Source organism: Balaenoptera acutorostrata, chromosome 4 (genome assembly GCF_949987535.1).
Source record: "Balaenoptera acutorostrata chromosome 4, mBalAcu1.1, whole genome shotgun sequence".
Classification (NCBI taxonomy): Eukaryota; Metazoa; Chordata; class Mammalia; order Artiodactyla; family Balaenopteridae; genus Balaenoptera; species Balaenoptera acutorostrata.
In genome coordinates this window covers 84,682,905-84,703,762 of record NC_080067.1, presented here as the reverse complement: position 1 = coordinate 84,703,762, position 20,858 = coordinate 84,682,905, and the positions used below count along the sequence as shown (strand labels likewise).

Sequence of the window (20,858 nt, the reverse complement as noted above, 5' to 3'; positions counted from 1 at the left end):
CACACTCTTCCATCTTTCTGAAATGTCCTTCTTTGCTGTATCTAGTGGAAAAATTTCTACCTCTTCTTCAAAACTTGTTATAAACATCTTCCTCTGTGAACCTTTTGTAGCCTTTTTTTTTTTTTTTTTTTAATCTTAGTTTGGCCTCGCCGCGGGGCATGTGAGGTCTTAGCTCCCCCCACCCCCATCCCCGACCAGGGATCAGGCCTGCGCCCCTGCAGTGGAAGTGCAGAGTCTTAACCACTGGACCACCAGGGAAGTCCCTGTAGCCCTCTGTTTTAAGTAGAGTTGATCATTTAGTTCCTTTGTGCCACGACTGAGCATCAGCAAACCTCCATGTAGTACCCATTTCACTGAGTTGAACTTGTATTTTTATTTACCTGTCTCTCTTCTTTTAAACTATGAGCTCCTTGAGAACTGGGACCATGACTTACTATCTTAGTATCTCCAGCGCCTAATACAGTGTCTGCCACAAGATGGATGTTTAACAAATGTTTCATGTAATGCATAATTAAATGAATGAATAAATGATGTACAATTTAAAATATTTCTTACACTTAAATTTCAGTTTAGTGTTCATTCAATATTTAAAAGTTCTTGGAGAAAGCGATGGACTTGTGCTATATTTACTGTATCTTCTTTTAATGAAGAAGAATGGCCGGCATTAAATTAAAGCCTTACAGATATACACTAACATAAATTCTTGATTTGGTGAGGGAAGCTTCTTCACACTCAATCAAAAAAGTTAATGAAAATAATGCAAAAATGAGCTGAAGCTACAAGGAGGTTACAGTGACTGATTCTTACTGATGCAGAAATAATACTGAATGTTTCAATTCTGGGAAGTCAAAGAGCACGGAGAACAGTGATAAGACTGAGAGGATTTGGGGTGATTGAGATGAAAAGTGTGAGGAAACAATTATTTCAGTCTGTAATATAATCATGAGGGGTGGGTGGGGCGCAAGCATACTTTCCTGAACTTTTCCCTTCTGAACCATGAAAAAACAACTCAGTTAGAGTTAATATACATTTTGAATTAACTGTATTTCATTAATAATTCTTCAAAAATCATTGTTCATCTATGTTATATATACTATCTCTTAATTACCTAGACTGTTCAGTTAATCGGCTCATCATTCCATCTCTGACCAGTCTATATGACTGGAGTCACTGTACCTTCAAAAACAATAAATAACAAACAAAACCCCCCAAAACCAAATATCCTGATGCCCGTGTTATCTCTTCTGAACCATAATCAGTTATTGCCATAATTCAGGTGGTCTCCAGCTTGATCTGTGCTGAAACTTTGTCACCTGGGGGGAGGTGGAGGGGAGTCAGTGGGGAGCTGGAGTGAGGCAGGAATATTCTCTATCAAATGGAGCTAAGAATCAGGAGAACTGTCCCAGCTATAGGACTGGTGCAGAGCAGGAAAGGAGGCTGAGACAGTCTCAGTCCTCATTTCTGACATCAGTTTTGTCAGAATATGGAAGCAACAGTGGGAGGTCTCCCTCTCCATGAATTTGGAGATCAGGGACATAAGGTCACCTTCTGAGTTGAACTAGTAAAGTTCACAATGGATGTGGTTAGTCACCTGTGGGAGTAAAGCAAGAGACTGTCTGAAATGTGTGGCTCTCAGGAAACTCCAATCAAGGGAGGCAATCCAGATGTAATCAGAGGAAGGCAGGTCCAGAATGTGAATGTCATTTCGTAGAAGGTATTTAATCAAATGAATTGTACAATGCCTGGGGGAAGACTATATGAAGGTGGGTGAGGGTGTGGGCAGAGGGGAAATGGTCACCTTGGACTACAGGAAATAAAAACCCAAGGCATCTTAACTCGGCAGTGCACAACCAAGCCCTATGCCAAGGAGAGACCCTGCCTTTTGTGGTTGCTATGGGACAGGAGTGCCTCTTCTGATCTCTCTTCAGTATCCTGTGTTCATTCTGATCCTGGGACTGGCTGCCCTGGGCAGTGGACATAAGCTTTTCAGTCCCTGGGAAGAAATGTCTCCCACTGTAAACTTGTACTATGGCTATGAGTAACCTCATGGATTTGAGTGATTCAAGTGACCCTGGATTCTGAAAACTTCTGAAAACCTGATGAGAGTAAACACTGGAATTTGGAAGGTGGTTAGTTCCTCAAGGGGATGCTACCCATGAGACCTCCTGGTAGGCAGCTACAGCCTTCTTCCAGGAATGCACCGACCTCCTCTTCAGTCCTTTTCTGCCTTCCATGGACAGTATCACAGTATCCACTTAGGTCAAGGATTCTCAACCCCATCAGATCCAATGACCTATTTTTTTTTTTTAAAGTTTTACTTGATTTTATTTATTTATTTATTTATTTATGGCTTTGTTGGGTCTTCGGTTCGTGCGAGGGCTTTCTCCAGTTGCGGCAAGCGGGGGCCACTCTTCATCGCGGTGCGAGGACCGCTCTTCATCGCGGTGCGCGGGCCTTTCTCTATCGCGGCCCCTCCCGTCGCGGGGCACAGGCTCCAGACGCGCAGGCTCAGCAATTGTGGCTCACGGGCCCAGCTGCTCCGTGGCATGTGGGATCTTCCCAGACCAGGGCTCGAACCCGTGTCCCCTGCATTAGCAGGCAGATTCTCAACCACTGCACCACCAGGGAAGCCCCAATGACCTATTTTTAAGTGAATGTTTTGTTAGGTCCCATTTATTATTCTGAAAAGAAATTCACAAGTTGTAAACCTCCTATACACATTTCTAAAAGTCAATACAATGTCTTAACTATAAAGATAAAGAAAAATTACTGGTAGAAGAGGAATAATTTATAATTAAATAATATGTACTGGAGTGTATTAATATTTAGGGATGACTAACTAGCAGGTAGAATGAAGCAGTTGCTTTGAGATCCGAGTGAACGTGACAGAGACAAATGGAGACAGAGACACGTGTGCGGACAACTCAAATAACAAGAGCAAATTGCTGGCAGCGAAGTGCTTTTCTGAAATTGTGACTACTGTTGGTAAAGTTCTGAACAAATACAGTGTAATCCTCTCTTCCTTTAAAAATGCCTAGGAGGTGTTTGCAGAAAAGTCAGTGTATATTAAAATATGCAGAAGTAACTTGTATTTCCAAGTAAGATGGGATTGAGTTTCACAGCCAGATAATTATAAACAGGTTTTTCCACACAAATGTCCAGTGTGACTTTTGAAGGTTGCACAGGACACACGACACTTGTTGGTGTAGTGCCTGTGCTGCACATGATCAAATAGCCAGCATCCTTGGTTCCTCTCCATAAATGTCACTAGTGCCCCTCCTAATAATTGTGACAATCAAAAATGTCCCCTGGAGTTTCCAATATATCTCCTAGGGGGTGGTAACACTCCTATTGAGAGACACTGACTTAAGTGAACAGGAATCAATATGAGGGTCCAATAAGGCAAATGTGCCTTCCTATGGCACAGTCATTCCATGAGCTGGCATCACAGATCACCTCATGGTGGAAAGAAGGGACAAGGGTGGATGAAAGTTGGGTAGAGTACCTACTGCTAGAGGAAGAAGCAGAAATCCAGGCAGAACAATAAGTCAGAACTTATGAGGGGAAACCAGGATAACAGTTCACCTCTGGGACTTGGGCCAACATACAGAGAAAGGCCAACATAGAGAGAACTGTGGTCCTGGGGCCACAAGGGTACCCAGGTTTGTTCTTGGTGCCAGATATCGCAGATCTGGCTGAAAGGGAAGAATTTAGGTCAACGTAGGAGCCCAAAAGTAGTGACTTGGTTCCTAGAATGTGGGTCTGGGAATGTGACATTTCCAAACTCCTTATGCATAGCCTCAGCCAGAAATGACTCAACATCAGGCATGGGCTTAAGTCTTCTCAGATAGTAGCAGCTGAGAAGAAAGCGAAGGCAGGAGAGACCAACAGCCACAGTTTCTCAATGCCATGTGATTGAAGAGGGTATGTCTACACAACTTTTGATTTTCTTACATTAGAGTATTTTTTTGTCCTCACTTAAACACATATGAATCAACCCATTCTTCAAACAAAAATATATGATTTGGGCATTCACAAACCATTCCTCACGCCGCCCCTACATCATCTATCTGTTGCTTTGCTGTGGGTGGACATAAAACAGCTGCCTGGAACTCAGATTTGGAGTCCATTTCCAAAAGTGGGGTCATAAAGGCGTGGACATAAATCGCAGCAATGCTTATACTGAATACCACAGTTTACAAGGGTAAGTACATAACTTTGCCTGGAGCCCAGACCAAGGCCAGCCCTACAACCCATGCTTTGTGACTCAGGAGCAAAACAACACTCACACAAACCAGATATTCCCCAAAGACCATCTCAACAGGATGATGCCTCATCTCCCATGACTGTTCCCAAGGTCCCATCCAAGACCATTATCTAATCTCTGCTCAGGATTCAAATTACCTAATGTTTTTACTTCATTGGATTAAGCAGGCTCCTTTGTGCATACAGTTCCTGAAAAAAAAAAAAAAAGATGTTCTCATTTCAGTTACCTCCCTTTCAGAGGTCTTATTACTTCATCTGTCCCACGTTCATTATAGTGGATGGTCATGAGAACAAGTTCAGCTGTATAGTCCTTGATGGAATGTATTAGCAAAATTGAGTCTTAAAAAGAAAGAGAGAGAGAGAAAAATAAAAGCATTCTGTGCATGAAAAGAATTTTCCATTTCAGCCTGTAAATTGAGGGAAGAGACTAAAAAATTATCTGCTATTATAAAATATTCAAGGAGACAGCTGGCAATATATTTTTTTCTTCCAGAAGCTTCAATCCAATCATGGTTAAGGTATTGCTGAATTACATACCTGAGGTCCCAACTCATTGTGCTGACCTCTCACTTGTTCTCTGATACCTTCCATCCCTCCACTCTTTCCCACTCTCTCCTGATGTCTCCTGTTTCCGTATATACACCACCCTCCAAGCCTATCTCTGTCCCTAGCTTTTGAGCACGTGCCTGGGTAGATTTGAGGGCCGCTTACCTTTTGGTTGTTCCCTCGGTGCCACTGACCAAGGATTTGATTATCTGGTAGTTTAAGATCTGAGATGCCACCAGAAGTAACTCTGGACAAGGCACTCTATGAAAAGGAAGAACATCTGCATGTATGTGCTAATATATTTCTCTGTGCTTTTTCCTATATGAATGTGTCCTTAGGATTTTCTTCCTGTGTGTATCTCAATTTAAAAACCTAAATCCAGCATGTATATGTATTGCGGATTCACTTTGCTGTACAGTAGAAACTAACACAATATTGTAAAGCAACTATATTCCAATAAAAATTTTAAAAAAATAAAAAATAAAAACCTAAATCCAGATCCACTTCCCTATTCAGAAAGCTTTAATGGTTCCCTGCTGCCCACAAAAATCAAGATCCTCTGTGATTTTCCCCCAACACACCTTTTCAACAAATCAATTCCTTCAGCCACAATGAGAGAAGCTGTATAAAGCGGTGGCTGGATGTATAGCCTTTGGGCTCAAATCCCAGCTCAGTCACTTATAGTTTGTATCCTCAGGTGAGTTACTTAAACCTCTCTACACTTCAGTTTCCTCAACTGTAAAAGTGGCTTAATAATAGAAATAGTTTAAATTGCATGAGAATCAAGAGAATTAATAAATGTTAGTTGCTGAGAACAATGTCTGATACATGATAAGCATCATCTACTATTGTGATTATTATTACTCACTACCCTCAATACACTTGTATTTTTCTATTTTTGTACCTTTTCTTACAGTTGCCAATTTCTGAAATGCTCGTCCCTTCTCTCCACTTCCCATCCTTTAAAGTCCTGATCAGATTTTTCCTTTTCCCCAGACTTCCCTGGCCTGTGCAGTTCATGGTGCTCTTTTGTGCACCAATACGCAAATTATCTATTCCAACAGTGTTGCAAATGGTCATTTGTTGCTTCATGGCACTTCTTGTATTGCTGCTTTATAATATAATCCAAATATAATTTCACCTGGTCTCCCCGAGTTGGCCTGTGAGTCCTTTGAAGGCAAGGACTCAGACCACTTTTTGTATAGAGCTCAGCACCTGGTAGATTGCCTTCCCGATTACAGCTGAATAAAGATCTGTTTGTTTGACTTGATTGATCCGCAGATTGAATACAAGTTTGCTGGATGCTTTCAGAAGTGGTGGGCTAAAGGGAGTGCAGAAGCGTTGGAACCTTAGTTATTCACTTGCAGAACATTTATGAAGTGTCTGTGCAAGGCTCTTCACTTCCACCTTGCACCTGACAAGGTGTCACACCCACCTCTAGGAGGCACCTGGACTGTCTGATTAGTGGATGAGATCAGGTGCTGTGTTTGGCCAGAGGGTGCAGGCTTGGTAACCAGAAAGGCTTTTAGAATAGCAATTTGGGGGGATGCAGGGAGGCAGAGACAGAGTTCCCAGTCCTGGCTGTAACATCAAGGGTCTCCTAAAGAGCAGCTGCTTCTGCAAAGAAGTTTTGCAAATTCAGATCTTCCTTGTTTGGTTGTTCAGAGTTGCCCCTGGCTGGAGACTTCTGGCGTCTAAAAGGGCCAGGGTCAGGTAAGATAGGAGAAGAGCTAGCAAGGCATGGTATTGGGTCAAGACTTCCGGGTTCCAGTCCAGGTTGTTTCACTAACTTCCTGGGTGGCCTTGGACACTTATATCACTACCATACTCTTAAGTTCGCTCATCTGTCAATGAGGGTGTTGGATGAACATGTAATCTCTAGCGTGCATATTATCTCTAATATTCTATCACCTTAGGAGTCTTCTCATAGTGGAGTCATTGGTAGCTACCAGGGGAGAGACAGAGACCTCCTTCAGCTGGAATTAAGATTCTTCTGGCCAGTGGAGCTCAACTCTGTGAGCCCCTAGGGTATGGGATGGTCTTATTTATTGGGAGTGGCCCTGCTTGCAACAGTCTTGGAATCCTTCTTCTCCACCAAATCTGGGAAAGTAAGCACTTGGGATATAGGATAATGAAGAGATGTCAGGGTAATAATGGGGCAAAGGTCTTAAGTTGGGGCCATCCCTGTTTATCAAGTCGATTGTCTTCACCTCTGGATTATCCCTGAGTGTTCCCCCCTTGTGGTCCTGACAAAAGGACTGAAGTCACAGTCATTGATGAGGGTAGGGGTCTAGGGACATGAAGCAAGACTGCACTGAGGTTAGGTGCCAAGTGTGCACAAGTGGTCACAGAACCCACACAAGCCTTGGGCTCAGCCCTATTGGTTCATTCCCTAGACCCGCCCATCCCTCCTGCTGGCAGAAGGCACTCTCTCCTTCCAGTCACCCAGATGTCCTTGGCAGCTTTCCTCAGATGCTCTGGCTCCTCCTGCCTGAGCACTCCTTTCCCTCTCAGCTTTAGCTCAGAGCAGACCCCCCCAAAGTAATTCACCTCTACTCCTCAGCTAAGGCAGCCAGTAGGTCTTCTTTACTTACATCAGGCTCCTGAGGCATGAGATCACTGAGGCCATGTCTCTTTGTACCTATGAGCCCATCTTGTGCCTGGAAAATCATGCCGAGGAGAAGGATATTGCTGTTGCCATCAGGGGAAATTGTGCTGTATTCTAGGACTTGGGGAATAGTCTGGCAATCAGATTACTGTCTAGGGCAGAACTAGTACAAGGATAATAGTTCTTTTGGGACAAGTGGTCAAATGTGGAAACATACATCTGTCCCATTTATGTATTTCACATTCTTTCTTTGTTTTCCCTCTCCTGGCAATGCAACAGCCCCTGCTAGGTGCTTGGCTCTGTGACACTTGCTGGAGGGGTATAGGAGGGAGGAGAAAACACATGGCCTGAACCTCCAAGGAGTTTGCAATCTGGTCAGAGAAACAAGGCATTCACACATTTGTAAGAGTTCATAGGGTGGTCGAGAGTAAGGGGATTTTACCTGGGGTCCATGTTGAGCTTAAGCATCTAAGAATCCCAAGTTCATTTTTCTAGATAGATGATCCATAATTATCCTATTTCAAAAGCACACTAGACCCTCCCCCACAAAAGATGAAGAACTGAGCTCAAGTTAGCAGACCTGGGCTGGAGTCCTGGCTTTCCACTTTCTGTCTGTGTAATAACACATTGTCTAACCTCCTTGAGCCTCAGTTTCTTAATCTCTAAAATAGGGAGAATAATTTCTGTCCTACCCATCTCATAGCATGGTTGTGAGGATCAAATGAGGCAAGCATGTGGAAGTGCTTTATAAATCATAAAGCACCGTACAGGTAAAAGGTATCGTTAATATTTAAAACCAAAACACAAGGCCATACAGAATGAGAGAACATAGAGTTTATGGGAACCTAAGGGACGTTTGCACAAGTATTTTCCTCTTGCAGATAATGAAATGAGACCCAGAGTGGATAGGTGGCCCAGGGACAGACAGACAGCTAATCCGGGACACAGCCAAGACCAGAGGACAGCCTCCTCAGGGCTCTGCGCTGGAACCGCAGGAGGAGCCGGGCAGCCAGCGCCCTCTGCGTCTGTGCTCCTGGGGCCCCGTCTGCTGCAGGCTGGGCTTCCTACTCCTTCAGCCACATGGACAACACTATCTGGCTAATCGTGGATTTATTCGCCTCCTCACTCTACTCTGCTCCAACCCCTGTTTTCCATCCCTTACCATGCAGCCAACCCCTATAAAAATGGTTTCCAAGAGGAATCTGTGTTTCCTCTTACATCACCACGAAATAACTTCTGCCTCTCTGGAAGAGACCCAGAGATAAGGTGAGGTCGGCTTATGTGCAAAAGTGAGAGGCCTTGTAGCCAGTCCAAATATTGCAGACAGAAGTTCTGTGAGCAAGGACTCTCTGAATAACCATTTGCCAAGATGGCTCACGTCTTTGCAGGCAAAGATTTAGGCACAAGTTTTGAAACTAATAACACAGGGGTGGCTTGATAGAAGGGGCCCTGGCGTGTTGGTGAAAGGTGGGCCAGTGGGAATCGTGGGACTTTTATCTGTCTATTTCTTTCCAGCTGCTGCTAAAGGCCTCTAACGTTACATGAGTTCTTTTCTCCCAATCTAGAAGAGAATCTGGGGAGCCAAGTTCTCCAGGTCATGCCCGTGTCTACGCCGGGTGTCACCTGCAGCCCTGCAGAACACAAAGGCTGCTTCTTTCAATAAAGGCCTCTGGAGGAGGGTGCCCAGCCAAACTCTGTGACCCATTCTAGTGTTTAACTGTTGTCAAATCTTCAAAAGTGGGCCTTACAATGACCTTAAGATACCACCTTGGCAGTTTGTTTCCTCTGGTTCATACTGATTAGAGGTGGAGAACAGGCACTCACCAAGTTTTCCACTTAAAAGCATGCTTTTAAATACTTGAATACTTGATCATAATGCACCCCCTTAACCTACCCTTTTCTAGACCTAATCATTTAAAAAACATTTTATGCGCTGACTAACTTGATTATAATCTTCTTCCACCGTTCTATAATCCCTGATATCTGACCCCCAGCTCTTCAATCCCACCCCCTGCAAAAACAAACAAACAAAAAAAACCTCCCCCGCAGGGCTCCCCTCTCCTTTCTAGGCACCCACCTCTCTTCCCTTCCTAAGAACCTTTCCATCTTCAATTCACTAACATTTGAACAGCTGCACAAGCACAAAGTGTTTAATTTGGGAACAGTGTCTGTGGGAAGGAATGCTTTGTAAGTTTCCAAAGTAATGCAAAAGCTTAATTTAGAAAGTCATATAACAACTCTTTTGGTTCTGCAAGTCACAGAGATTATGGATTGCACTGCAGAGGCAACCTGCCTGATGATGTTAGCACTTTGTAGCACTGGGTTTTTCTGCAGCAGTTTCATTTTTATTCCTGTTCAGAGACATAGTGGGTCAGTCCAATTGAAGCATTCGCTCCCTGAGGACAGGGCCTATGTCTTGTTCAGCCTCTCTGTGTGGTCAGGGCCCAGCAAGGGCAAGCAAGTCGTCAGTGCCTTTAAATGTTGGATTGTATTGCCTGTCTGCCCCCCTACTCCCTACTTTGGTCTTCAACTTGGTCCAAACAGGTTCTGAAACTAGGAAATGATAATGGTTACCAAGTGTTGAGCAGGGCAGGAAGAGGGGTGATCAGATCATACCACCACTACCTTCCTTGGCTACAGGAGGCTGAAAGAAAGTTAAAGTGCTAAGATTAAAGAGTCTCATGTCCTACCTGATCTCATGTTAGAATCTGCCTCTCAGGGATACACATAATTAGGGTCTGAAAAATAATGAGAACCTGGATAGAACAGGATAAATCTGGACATAGGATGGGTCCTGGGAGACTCATCCTAATGAGGGTGCAAGCACGAAACGTAGAAACGAGGAGGACACTTCACCACCACCACCACAGTAGCCGCAGTACCTGGGGCTGGAACTGAGACAGTGCCTGCTGAGCGGCATTGCCCAGAGCCATCTGTATAAAGTCCATGCTCAGGGCACTCACTTGGCCTCTGTGGGGTCCAGGCAAAGCATCCTTTTGGAAGATGCTAGGGGTGCTTCTTGACTGTCATGGGATATTCTGGAAACTTAAAACACATACTCAGTTGCATTTCTTGAGTCCTCAGTGCCCAAAACGCCAGAAAAAGAATGTAAACTTTGTCTCCCAAAGGGGTCAGATATATACAGACTGTGTGATAAGCCAGAGGTCCCCTGGTGTCAGTCTGGAGAAAAAGAAAGACAATGAGGAAGATCCCCGAGAGAAAGTCACCATGAGCGAAGATACTCTGGCAGAGTAGACCAGGTCCAGCTGGAGCACCTGATATTGGAGGACAAGAGGTTTCAGGTAGAGCGCAAGGCTGAGCTCCTCACCAGTTTCTCACCTGGAGCCCTCGACCCCAAATCCCAAGAGTTCCAGTGTGTTCTGGGCTGGGCCTTACTTAAGAAACGAAAAACTGTGTCACTAGAGGTACAACTATTCCGGACCTGAAACACCTTGTTGGGCTGGTCAGGGAGGGAGATGACCCCTGGAGGTCAATGGTTTGGGGGAGGTGGGCAGCAGCTTGGCAACAGCAAATGGACAACAGAGAATTATAGGATGGCAAGGGCAGCAGGCCTAGAGACAGAGACAGGAGAACATACACAGAAGACATGACTGAACTGTAAGTGCTGGCAGGATTAGCCACTTTTGCTGTATAGCATATTTTAAATTCTGTTCAAAGTGTTAGTTTTTGCCAGATCTTAAAACCTTTCAGAGCTCAGTCTGCGGTAGTTTCATCTCCATTTATTTTTCATTAACATTTACTAGTGGGCCTAGAATGATAGAGAAAAAACAAGAAAGAAGCATAGGCAGAAACACATATTCAGAGGAAATGAGAATTACAGAAGGAGATACACACAAAGAGATACTGAGCGAGTTTGAGACAAGGGATTAGAAATAGAGGAGGACAGAGAGAAAGCAATTTGGGAGGGAGAAAAAAGAAGGAGAGACCTATTAAGATATCCAGGACCCAGCTAGTGTTCTGTGAGAAGCTAGCTGGGTCCCCTAGGATGAAAATCAGGCCGTCTTGGATTGAGCGTCCCAGGATTAAGAACCCAAGAGAAACCACAAAGGTTCACTGTTTTGTTTAACGGGAGGTTTTGGCTCCTGGCAACCTGGACGCTGGCATTCTGACACACTGCCCGAGCTCCCCCTGCTGGCGGCTCTGCAAAATCTCACCATCCGGCTCCAAAGTGGAATAGCATTACGTAAGTCTTTTCGAGGTTTGCCCGCCATTTTGTCTTTTTTTTACCTTTTTAAAACATTTTTTTAAAAAATTTGAAAAATTTCTCAAGTTCTTGGTTCTCCAAAGTCTGCTGTCTAATGCTGGGGTTTGAATTCCCTAACTGATTGCTACCGTCCCAACACCCAGTGAGGGCAGTCCTGGGAGACCCTTACTAACAGGGGTGCAAGCGGGAGGCTGGCTGAGCAAACATTTATCAAACCCGTGCTACATACAAAGTGCTGTGGAAAGGCCTGAAGGGAGCTCATTTGGCCGTTAGCCTTCTCGCCTCAAAAGTGACTGCTAGAATTAAACTGGCCTTCTGGGCTTGGGGTGAGGGCACTCCCCTGCTTTCCAACAGAACCAACGGGATCGGCCTTCCAAAGTCCTGAGAAGAGCCTACTAGGGCAACAGTGACGGCCTCCCTCTCTTTTTTTCTTCTCTTTCTCCCCGTTTGTCTTCCCTGCATGAAGAAGAGGAATTGCTATGTGCAAAGCCCCTGGGACAGGAAGGAGAGAAACACAAGACTCCCCAAATACCAAACCGATTTCACTGCTAAGAATAACCTTTATCTCTGGGAGGAAAGGCAGATTCGACCTGGTTCTCTCTCCTCTCTCTCCCAGGTGGATTTTAAAGGGGCATCAGCACCCACTCATAGGAATACACTGAGCCCTGTCTTTCCTCAAGTGCTTAAGTTCTGAGTCACAAAGTCTGGAGAGGGGCAATGTGGGAGGAGAGAACTTGAGTCCAGAGGACCAGGGAAGGTGGTGAGGAAGGAGGCAAGAGGGAAACTGAGGGGAAGAGAAAGAACAAGACACGGGGATCTCTGTTACACCCCGAGCCCGGAGCTCTGCAGCCCCAAGCAGACTGACAGGGGTAATCAGACCCTTGTGGGGAGGGTGACCGTGGGGTGGGCAGTGGAGCCCCCACTCTGGCTGAATTTGAGGATCAAGTACTTGGGGGATGGGACAGATTTGCAGGCCTCTGGCTAAGATGTATGCTCACAATAAGGAGCCCTCCTTCCTCCCCCCACCAGCTACTCAGAGGTTAGAAACCCAAACCATCTCTCTAAAAATTAAGTTTTCTTTCATAAAAGTGCTGCGTTTCTCTCAAGGCAGAAAGCATAAATGTTCCTAAAACATTAGGTCAGAGGCATAGGGTTGTTTTCAAGGACTCTGGAATATCAGAAAGGATTCCCTTCCTTTGTTAACTAAAAACTAAACAGATTTTTACAGTTAACTGCATTGCAGAAAGCAGATAATAGCCCTCAGAAGAATGGAGTCACTTCTTTAGTCCCCTGTTCTGTCCTTACCCACTGTTTCTTTCTCTTATCCACCTTCCCTCCCCTAGCTTCTTCCTTTCCTCTTATCACTGGTTCAGACTTTTGTGACTTTTCAGACACTGTCTCATGGTCTCCCCGGGCTCTGGCTTCCTTCCCCACTCACCTTTCACGTCCTCCTGCATCTGCTTTCCTGGCCAGAGTGCCCATGTGGAAGGAATAGGAAGAAAGGATTGCCAGGTCTGCTTGGGATCCCCAAATGCCTGATGCCCTGCAGCCGTCTAACAGGGCAAATGGATACCCTACAGAATGTGAGGAGAATCAGTCTCTGGGTTTTTCTTTACTCACCACTCAGTCTACAAACCACCTCTGGAAAACTACTGGCCAGTTAACGGCCCATAAATTGCACTATCTCCTATTTCAAACAGCCCTTTCCCCCTTCTACCATAGGAAAGCATTTTAGTGACTCATGAGTCAATATAAGCAGAAGGGCCTGGGCAGGCATTGCATAAATACAAATAATGGTTATTTATCACAAATGAAAGTGGCTCATAAATATAACCAAAACTGGCCCAGTTCTGCTACTGTTGAATAAAAGGAAAAACCCTACAAACATCAAAAAATAAAAAAAGAGGAATGCTCTGCAGAAGAGGTCATTTCTTCGTATTTCTATAGCTAAATAAATTGTAGCAATTTCCAAAATGCTCCTGGAGAAGAGATGATTTTAGAAGAAACCTCCTCAGCGGCTCTGTGGTGTGGGTCTGGGCTGCCCGCGACCAGCAGAGGGCAGACTTCAGTTATAAACAGGAGCCTTCAGAGTGGATGGTGGGGAAAGGGCAATTTAGGATTCCAAGGTTGTAAACTGCTTATTCCATGATTCGCATACCATCAGAGATCATAGTCCAAGATTCTTGACAGGATATGAGGGACTAGATTTCAAGGAATCGGTTATAAGCACAGAATGACATAACTGTAAATGTTCCTTTGTTTATAAGAAAAGGCTGGTTCTGCATACCTCCTCTGGGTGCTGCAAGCTGCTATTAATTGTGAGCCACTGCAGTGACTTGTCCCCATTCTTGTCTGCCACAGTCCTTCAAAGCTGCATATTGTTTAGAGTGGAGATGTTTGGGCTTTGTATCTGACTTGGAAAAGCAGGTGCTGTGTCCAGGACTTGGTGAAGAAGTTCCTGCTATTGGTCATTTCCTTTTGTTTAATTAACATAGAGAAACCTGTTCCCTGGGAAACAGATAAGAATGACGACCATTAGAAATGTTTCTTTAAGATTTGAGCCAGCCTAGCAACTCCACTTCTAGATATATATCCAAGAGAATTGAGAACATATGTCCACACAAAAACTTGGGCAGGAATGTTCATAGCAGCATTATTCATCATAGCCAAAAAGTAGAAACAACCCAAGTGTCCACTGACTGACGAATGAATAAGCAAAATGTAGTTTATCCGTACAATTGATTATTCACTCAAAAAGGGGGGAAGGACTGATACATGTTACAACATGGATAAATGTGGAAAACTTCACGCTAATTGATAGAAGCCAGTCACAAAGCACCACATATCGTGTGAGTCCATTTGTATGAAATGTCCAAAATAGGCAAATTCATGGAAACAGAAAATAGATTAGTGGTTGCCAGGGGCTGGGGAAAGGGAGGACTGGAGAACGACTGTTAATGTGTCTGTGATTTCTTTTGAGGGGGTGATAAAAATTTTCTGAAAATAGACAGTGGTGATGTACAACTCTGCAAATAAACTAAAAACCACTGAACTGTATATTTTAAAAGGGTGAATTATATCTCAATAAAACTGTTATTTAAAAAAAGATTTTGAGCAGGGTAGATGTTATAGAGGGAAACTCAGAGCAGGAAGTAAGGAGAATATAAAGAGAATATTTGACTCTAGGAGAGCCAGTCCTATCCCCAAGCTAAAAAATATTTTGAATGAAAACAGTAGATTTAGTGCAGACTGGAAATAGAGGTAGCCCAACTCACTATAGGAAGCAAGGAGAATTATCCACAAAGCGGAACTGATCCTGCATCTTCTCTAACTGCCTAACTTGTAAAGGGTTGAACCTCTTTGATCATGCAGTCATGGTAACATGGGTGCTATTTCACTCAAGGCAAGAGGGCCACCTTTGTGTTGATGTCAGGGTGACCACCTGTGTTGAGGGAAATAAGGGAGAATCACACACCTCGGGGCACAGTAACAAGAAAGACTTCCTAAGCTCTCGGGAGCTGGCGAGGAAGGAAGGTGATAATACTTAGCGCTCAGGAGCTGGCGAGGAAGGAAGGTGATAATACTTAAGTCACCAGCTCAGTTGCTGGGGGCCTCACAGTCACACCTGAATTCCAGGTGTATTATCAATAATGCCCACAGAGTCTAGAAGCTCGTACTTCGTTCCTCCTGTAGCCCCTGCACAGCATCTTGCAGAGCCTGAGCCTATAAGAACTCTTAGTAAGTACTTGAAAAAAGTGGAGGAATGAAGAAATAGATGAGCACACAAGTGAAAAGGCCCAGTGATGTGTCCTAGGATGCCTGGGGCCATGGCCAGGTATGGCCTTGGTCAACACATGAGTCAGAAAGACAAGAAGAAATGACTTTATTCACCCACTCTTTATCAGAAGATAAAGATGATTCACAGATCACCAGGCCTGCCTTGTTGAGTCCTGAAGCATTATGCAGGGCAAGGTCCCAGGCACATCTGAACACGTCCTTCTAGAACAGCATGCTTGACATGTCTTTCCTTTCTCACCTTTATCTAATTCCTGGAGAGAAACTGTAATGTGTTAATATCATTGTGTGCTAGCGAGTCAAAATTTGTTTCACTTCTAAGATGCATTGTGAAGAAACTCTATGAAAGTGTATGCCTTTTAAAATTTGTGTTTACTGATTTAAAACAAAAAAAGCACCTTCCAGTTCTGTAATTGCTTATTGTGACCAGGGAGAGGAATGATACTGGAGTATAATAAATATTTCCCAGCCCTGTGTTTTTCTCCAAGTCTGGTCCTCTGGGTGAATGTTAACGCATTTTAGGGAACCAGGGACTATGTCTAAGTATGTCTTATGAAACTTGCTTAATTACAGATTCCGCCAAGAGATGGGAACTCAGTAACTAATTATGTACCTAGAGTTTCAAACAGGCATTGGAACCAGAGCTCAAAACACTTCCAATTATGCAGTAAGGGGTTAAAAGCCACGGGCCAAATACCAATTGTTTTTAATAAATTATGAGTTCAGAAGTAGAAAGAATTAGATTTGGGAGTTGGGCAGATCTGGATTTAACACTTGGCTATTTCCTTCTGTTATTCCTTTAGGAAATGTGTATTGATCTCCTACTACGTACCAGGTACTGTTAGGCATTGAAAATAGAAGCACGAATGAGAGGGTCAGTCTCTATCCTCGGAGAGCTTACAGTCCAATAGCTACGTAAAATACTTATCTTTAAAAAGTTGCTAAACCTCTCTGCATCCAAATCTGTAAGATGGAAAAAAAAGGTGATTCCTAAATTTGAAAGTTGTAGGAAGGATTGAGTTGAATAACAAACAAAATGCCTAGGATATTGCATTTTAAAAAACGTTGCTTCTTTTTCTCTTATATACACCCACTGGTAACACTTCATCATTTGCTACCACACTCTACTACTGTCTTTAATTGAACATTCATCAAATGGGTCAGGGCTTTTAATAGAAACCGCAAAGCAAGTCCATTAGGAAACAGTAAGCGTTGTAGTTGGGAATATGGGGGTTGGCGTCAGAGAGGTCTTCATTAGAAGCCAACTCTGCCACTTGCTGATTTGGGGCAAGTTATTTAACCTCTCTAAGCTTCACTTTCCTCCTCTGTAAAGTGGGGCTAAGAACCCTATCCTCATGGAGTTGTTGGGAGGTTAAATGAGAAAGACCAGAGTACATCACAAGTAGTAATAATAAAGTGTTATTTGGTGAAATCTTTGTTACATGTTACATATGTGTGTTGATTTATGTATTGTGATGTTACAATTTAAAACACACTTTTAACTGTGGGCTGTGGTCCAAAAGAATTTAAAGCCACTGCTACTGCTTTAAGCCATGATCTGTGTTGCCTGCGATTTAAAAAATCACACTAATTTTCTCTTTTAATTGAGATAAAATTGGTACATAACATTATATAAATCTTAGGTGTACAACATTATAAATCAATATTTGTATACACTATAAGGTGATCACTACCATAGGTCTAGTTACCATCCATTGCCATACAACTGATTCCCTCCACCCATTTCACCCTCCCCCTACAAACCCCCTACCCTCTGTTAACCACCAGTCTGTTTACTGTATCTGTGAGTTTGTTTTTGTTTTGTTTTGCTTGTTTTGTTTTTTAGATTCCACATATAAGTGAAATCACATGGTATTTGTCTTTCTCTGTCTGACTTACTTCACTTAGCATAATACCCTCTAGGTCCATCCATGTTGCTGCAAATGGCAAAATTTCCTTCTTTTTATGGCTGCATAGTATTCCATGGTATGTGTATGTGTGTGTGTGTGTGTATGTGTGTATATACATACACACAATGATGAAGTTGGCTATGATTATAGTCAAGGTTCTAAGACACAATGTCTTTCTGAAGAGAAGCTGTATGTATACACACACACACCACATCTTCCTTATCCTTTCATGCATTGATAGACACAGGTTGTTTCCATACCTTGGCTACTATAAATAATGCTGCAATAAACATAGGGGTGCATATATCTTTTCAAATTTGTGTTTTCATAGTCTTAAGATAAATACCCAGAAGTAGAAGCATAGCTGGATCATATGGTAGTTCTATTTTTAATTTGTTGAGGACTCTCCATACTGTTTTCCACAGTGGCTGTACCAATTTACATTCCCACCAACAGTGTTCAAGGGTTCCCTTTTCTCCACATCCTCTCCAACACTTATTATTTCTTGTCTTTTTAATAATAGCCATTCTAACAGTTGTAATATCTCATTGTGGTTTCAATTTACATTTCCCTGATGATTAGTGATGTTGAGCATCTTTTCATGTGTCTGGCGGCTATCTGTGTGTCTTCTTTGACAAAATATCTATTCAGATCTTCTGCCCCTTTTTAAATTGGGTTCTTTGTTTCTTGTTGTTGAGTTATGTGAGTTCTTTACACATTTTGGATATTAATTCCTTATCAGATATATGATTTAATTTGCAAACATCTCCCATTCAGTATGTTGCCTTTTTGTTTTGTTGATGCTTTCCTTGGCCATGCAGAAGCTTTTTAGTTTGATGTAGTACCGTTTGTTTATTTTTCCTTTTGCTTCCCTTGCCTTTAAAGTCAGATCTTAAAAGAAAACATTGCTAAGATCAATGTCAAGGAAACTACAACCTATTTTTTCTCCTAGGAATTTTATGGTTTCAGGTCTTACATTTAAGTCTTTAATCCATTTTGAGTTGATTTTTGTGTATGGTGTAAGATAGTTGTCTAGTTTCATTCTTTTGCTTGTGGCTGTCCAGTTTTTCTAACACCATTTATTGGAGATATTGTCCTTTCCCCATTGTATATTCTTGGCTCCTTTGTTGTAAATTAATTGTTCATATATGCATGTGTTTATTTCTCAGATCTCTATTTTGTTCCATTGATCTGTGTGTCTGTTTTTATATCATTTTTAATTACATATTTTTAATTACACACTCATTAATTCACTCAATAAATAGTTATTGAGCACCTACAAAATGCTAGGCACTGTTCTAGGCACTGGAAATACACCAGTGAACAAAATAGACAAAAATTCCCACACTTATCTGGCTTACCTTCTGGTGGGGGAACACTAGTAATATATAGATGAGGTACAAAATCTAGGAAATACATACGAGGAGAAAGGAAGAAAGGAAAAAAGAAAATGCAGGACATTCATAATCATACAACCCAGAAAAAAACAGTTAGCATTTCAGTTTATGGTCTTACAGACTTTTCTTCATCTACATATGCCATTTATCTTACCATTTAGAGAACTTCAGGGTAATAGGTGTCACATAAATGTACAGGATGGATACTGACCAACATCCAGTCCTCTGAAGCATGTAAGGAGAGCCTTTGCTTTTCTCTCCATCCACTTCCCTCCCCCCTCTTTCCTTTTATCCCACGGTGATCTCCACGTTGCTTCGTTTCTCTTTTCTATAGTAATTATACTGCCAGGTCCTCAGCCTTGAAAACGGAGACCTCTATCGTACATGAAATAGGCACAGTGCTGGCTGACCCAGAGCACTGGGGAAGTTCTGGGTTAGGGTTCTGTCGAATATTAACTTTTAGTGACTTTAATGATTTAATCATTTTATAGATTAAAAAAAAATTGAGGTCCAGAGAGGTTGTGACTTATCCAAGGTGTCACAACAGGAAGTAGATCAGAAGTCTGACATGCCTTGTGCTCCCCTGTGTGAGAGCCTTGGTTTGGCCATCACCATCAGCCATGCATTTCAGATTCCTTTCTTATTGTGCCAACATATATATATTTTTTTAATTTAAAAATACTAAGCTGTTGTAGTTAAGATGTTGTTTTCTAGAAGGCACAAACTGGTTAGACTTATCCTGGGTTAAGAGACAATTAATTTAGCAACTCTCCTTGGATTTTGTGACTGCCATACTAAAAGTTGTAAATGTAATAAGAAATTGCACTTGGGTACAGCGATAAGAAGACAGAATGGGATCACTTCCAAAGGCAGTATTTATACTTGGAAGCCTCTGGCCTTCTCATTTACTTTAACAAGCTATTTCATGAGGTAACTTTAACTTTAAAGACCCTTTTTTTTTTTGAAGGGGAGATGGTTTTTAGGAGAGCAAGGAACTTAAAATCAAGAGGTTTGGGCTCTAGTCCCAATTCTGCTGGGCGATCTTAGATTAATTTGAGCCTGAATTCCTCATTTGTACAATGTGAGGAGTAGACTAGACTAGAGATTTTCACACAGGGGTCAGTGGGGCCTCAGGATTTCCAGGACATCTTTCTGGGCCACACGGGGGGACCTATAGTGAGGCTGACTCACGGGCTGGGGCGACAGAACCACACTGCCCTCTGTCCTCCTCCCCTGCCCTGCTCAGAGCAGCATCCCTTTTATTTGCCTTATATGGGGAGAGTCTGCATAAGATTCTATTTGAAGGAAAGGTTCTGTTATTTTTTTAGTATTTAAATATCACCAGAACAGCTCGATGATCTGAAAGAATCTTTCTTGTTCTAACGTTCTAGCGTTTCTACGTTCAAAGATTGGCTCCTGATTTTTCTTTTTAGAGGTTTCTTTGCTTTTATGGATACAGTACACTCACCAATCACCCCTTAATTATGAATACTTTCTCTGCATACCCTAGCTGACTGCTAACTATGGATTATGCTGGCTATAAAGATCCTGGAAATGAGCTTGTCTGGTAATCCTGCCCTAAGAGCGTTGTGACCAGCAGGGAAGAGCGTTTGCAGCAGTGCTCATTTGGTGACCAGGGATTTTATTTATTTATTTATTTTACCTTGTAGGCATTTGTTCCAGCCACTTTGGAAAAACAGTTCCAGAATCGTCCCCAGCCCTGGCCAGCACAGCAGCACCCTCATTTGTACGCTGCCACTTCTAGCAAAAGGCATCCTGCTATGCTATTCCTAACTGCTCCCCGCCGCGGTGAGCAGCTATGTAGATGGGATGTCACATCCTCTCCTGCACATTTTGTTTTTCTGGCTGTCTGTCTCACCGTGTGCTCACAAAGTCGCCTCTGAACGCCAGCGATCTTTCGCTGCCATTGCAGTTGGGACTGAGCCAGGCTGTGCCAGCCCAGTCCTTCCTAGAGCACCCCAGCCCTTTCTGGTATGGATTTATTTCACACGCAATGTGGCTGCTTTGCCCAGAGTGGAGCAAGAGCAATTTCCTTTACAAAGAACTGATTTGGACTTTCATCTAAAATCCACTGGTGCTAAAAGCAGACC

The 20,858-nt window shown here is 42.9% G+C and overlaps 1 long non-coding RNA gene across 1 annotated transcript in view; it reads right to left on the bottom strand.

Annotated features, from left to right (window-relative positions):
* LOC130708151 (uncharacterized) overlaps nt 1–20,858 on the bottom strand; it is a 41,434-nt gene that overhangs the window by 1,660 nt on the left and 18,916 nt on the right. The window contains exon 2 of the long non-coding RNA XR_009008235.1: nt 4,405–4,455. This is a non-coding gene — a long non-coding RNA (uncharacterized LOC130708151). The remainder of the gene's footprint in view (nt 1–4,404; nt 4,456–20,858) is intronic.